The sequence below is a fragment of the Triticum dicoccoides genome, chromosome 4B (assembly GCF_002162155.2).
Source record: "Triticum dicoccoides isolate Atlit2015 ecotype Zavitan chromosome 4B, WEW_v2.0, whole genome shotgun sequence".
NCBI lineage: Eukaryota > Viridiplantae > Streptophyta > Magnoliopsida > Poales > Poaceae > Triticum > Triticum dicoccoides.
This window is the reverse complement of record NC_041387.1, coordinates 476,728,034-476,731,785: the sequence shown is the minus strand read 5'-3', so window position 1 is coordinate 476,731,785 and position 3,752 is coordinate 476,728,034. Positions and strand designations below refer to the sequence as shown.

Genomic DNA, 3,752 nt, shown 5'->3' with positions numbered 1-3,752 from the left:
CCCAAAATGCCTTTGCCGGCGAGCAGCATATTCCCTCCCTTGGCTTTTGGCCTGGCACAAACACGATGCTCCATCCATCAGCTTCTTCTTCTGGTAGTAAAACATGTCAAGTAAGTACTTATCTCAACACGTAATCATCCTATCCCTGTGTTAAATCCATCACTTGCTTTCTCGTGTTCTCTAGTCTGGCAAGACTGGCATGCTCTGCCACTTGAATTATTTCATACTACGTATTATTCAAGCTGTAGATATTCCATGGAAAGCTAGTAAACTATTGTCTCAGAGGGATCGCTGGAATTTAAGCCATTGGGCCGGCCATGCCGCTGCCAGTAGTTGAGGGAAAAGAAAAGAAAATCGAAGCCAAGCCAGTTCACAAAATTCCCTACCGTCAGGCACGAGGAGCACCACGACCTAATAATAATGCACTATGATATGCCTTCTTAATTTCGTCTCTGGGATGTGCTGCCTGCCTGCAAAGCGATGCCACTGTTATTAGGCACGCATGAGGGCACATCGTGATCTGAGAGGAGATTCCCACCCCCCCTAATTGACATTTTTGAACTAATCATTTCTCATGGGACTCTGGCAAGTGGCTATAAACAAACCGGGCCGTGTCCTTGCTTAGCGCAACATGGGGACGTGCTGCGTGTGGGTGTCGATCGGTTGGATGACTGTTAATCAATTATTTTAAATCGTTGGACTTAAAATGGGTGATGGGGAGGAACATCAGGCCTGCATTTTCTAACCAATCTTGTGGAGTCGTGGTTGCTCTTACATTCCGTTTTCCTTTTGTTTAGTGAATGCTTTTGCATGATGTGAGCTGCGTGGAAATTTCTGAATCCTGATTAACTGAGGCATTTGAGCCATTTTACTCGGTACTATCTGCTAATAGGGATTACTGATGCTATGTACATTCGCAAATAGAAGTGCTTGGAAGATCAACATGCGTTATGAGTTTCTGTGACCACCAAGTGGTTTCAATACATACACTGCTTAATGATAGAAAGTATGGATTCCTAGTGATAATGCAATTGCAGGTTTGGACTTGTCTCAACAACAAGAAAAAGTCTTACAAGCTGAAGTGCTCCGCGGACATTCTTGTCTCTCGCCAACAACAATATTGGTCCTCTGAAAAGAAGAAAGGGGGGAGATTAATCTGGCAACTGCTAACTGATCATCAAAATGATTATGAAGTGCGTTGAGCGAGAAATTCCCAAATGATTAGCTTGGAAGCATCCAAGTCCAACCATGAGAATTATGCCGTGCAGGTACATATAATTGGAGTTTACAATTTTGCAACACTGGTAATTTACACACTGAAGCTTAGGACCAAAGCAAATGTGTATCATGCCCCTGATTTACAGAGTCCAGTTTGTTTTCCCAACTACCATGCTGGAAAGAAAAATATTTCTCAACCTGAGTATCAGTGAACCATGTCATCTCATATCTTGACTGGTAGACCAAATTGATATTTGCATACTGCGTAACACCTCTAACCACAGCCGCCATCAGATTATCGCATGCACAAAGTGATGATACCACAAAGAAGGAAGCTACCACTCTGAAGATGATCAAGACTCTTCACACAGAATAGGTTGGTATGTAAATTGTGGGGGAATTGAGACTGATTGAAACAGTGCTATGCGCAAACTGGAAACAGGGCATCATATGTCACTGTCATACATAAAAGCAGAGCACCTGTAAATATCGGTCGCCAAGCCTGTCGTCTGGAAACTTGTTTGTCAGGTGCTCTGTATTTCCATTGTGATCTTCAGCAGTAGGCACTATAGGAGAAAAGTCATCAACCTATAAACAAGACATTGATTGCAATTGCTCAGAAGAAAAAAGTTGACAAGTCGGCTACATGATGCAACGAGTCAAAAAAAGTTGCAGAAGGCAACAACGAGGGAGAGTATAAGGAGAAAGATAACTCAACTACTGAGTAAGGGTGTGAAACGCATGCGCTTGAATACCGTGTGCACGTATTGTAATTATCAAATATCGGTAGTCTCTACAGTTTTTAATGTTTGTAATTTCAGTGCAACACAGCTAGACACAGCAACTACTATCTGAATTATATACAGTTCTTGTTGTGTTTGATTCGCTATTAGGGACGAGTACAGTCTCTAATTGGCACAAAATTCCAATTGCCGCGTAGCAGAGTTGTGATATTATAGTGAATCACAATATCCTTGATCTGATCTGAACCATATTCAATTACAAAAATCATGTTAGGGTGACACACTAATCTATTTTATAAAATGAAGATGACAAATCTTGGAAGGTAATCCGTAAACTAGAAGTCAACATGACTATGGCCTATGGTACAGTTTGCTATTATGCAAAACTGGTGAGCAGAAACATTACCCAAAACTGTAATCATGCTATAGATGAAGGTTGTTTACCCAAAACTGGTGAGCAGAAACATTACCCAATTCAACCAATGCGATGCAAATTGTATATCACAAAAATTATAACATTGGAAAATATAACATTTGAAGTTTTTAATGGTATAAATTTATGATCTATGACTCATGTTAGGGAAAAATTGTCAACCTAGAGATACGCGTAGGCCTTTTAAACTGGAAAGGAGGCAGTATCTTTTAGTTGTATACTGTTTGTTTTGATGGTATCCTTTCATAATAATGTTTGCATCTTATACTACAGAGAGTTCTCTAATATCGGTTAGAAGTCCTCTTTATAAAGCAGAGCTTAGTTGTATTTTGAAGGAAACAAGGATGTATCTAATCGTTCCTCCCGGCTCCTTCTTCCATCCCCCTATGATCGAATCTTTCTTTTTTTCGAAACGGAGGCAAAAGATTTGCCTCTACCTATTAGTTAAGCAGAAGAGAATTGCCCAGTTAATTTGCATAAAATCGGGCGAAAACCATCTATTACCAAATCTTCACCATCCTTGCATCCATCCCTTTTCAAGCCATCCTTTAGAAGTCCTCTATAAAGCAGAGCCTAGTTGTATTTTGAAGGAAACCAGAAATGTATTTTAGTGTTCCGCGCGGCTCTCCTCACCACTCTCTTAGATCTATCACTATCCCTTTTGAAGGCATCAATACCAGCCTCTTTCCTCAGAGTATTTACCTAGGTCTTTAGAAAGATACCATTGATTGGTTAGCATATGCCGAGTAAGACAACACAAATTGCAGTTCCATAAGTAAATCCACACAAGCCTTATGCCATATAGATAAAAAATAACATCTAAACACAAAAGCCAATATGACTGTTTCATTCCTCAATGAAACTGAAGAAAAATAAATATATATTATTTCTTGATCTCATATGGAGAATTGAGCTTTGCAACTTGTTCACATCCCAAAATATTCCAAACCTACAATGAAATTTCTTGTACTGTCTATCGAATCATCTACAAACAGAGCATATAATTAACATTGACATGCGGAAGGTTTCACATATGTGATACGATAGATGAGTGCAGCCAGTCCAGAGCATGCGGCTGCCAGCAAAATTAGAGAGACAGTGTGTAATACCTACAAAGAATACAGGCTCATAATGCTTACCATAGGTTGTGGATTGGTGGCAACAGGACGCGGTACTTAGAAGATACTCATGGTTCACACGATTTAACATGCAAATGGTAGACCTCAACACTTGTCGCAGCTTTGTGGTAAGCCAGCAAGACCTCAATACTTGGGACTGTGGTAACTGAAACCTGTAACAACCCAGCCAAATTGTTGGTGGGTGGTGGCCAAGCTCAACCAACGTCCAGGGCTCAACTC

The 3,752-nt window shown here is 40.4% G+C and overlaps 1 protein-coding gene across 3 annotated transcripts in view; it reads right to left on the bottom strand.

Annotated features, from left to right (window-relative positions):
• Nucleotides 1–921: 921 nt before the first annotated feature.
• The window catches only part of LOC119290967 (protein MOS2-like), a 5,296-nt gene continuing 2,465 nt past the window's right edge, over nucleotides 922–3,752 (bottom strand). Inside the window, exons 2-3 of one of the 3 annotated variants that reach the window (XR_005142126.1) lie at nucleotides 1,699–1,784; nucleotides 922–1,128 (exon numbers count right to left, since the gene is read on the bottom strand). The gene's annotated coding sequence lies outside the window, so the exon portion shown is untranslated. Of the gene's footprint in view, nucleotides 1,129–1,151; nucleotides 1,807–3,752 lie in introns of those variants that run through there. The other 2 variants (XR_005142125.1, XM_037569649.1) reach the window with 2 other exon arrangements.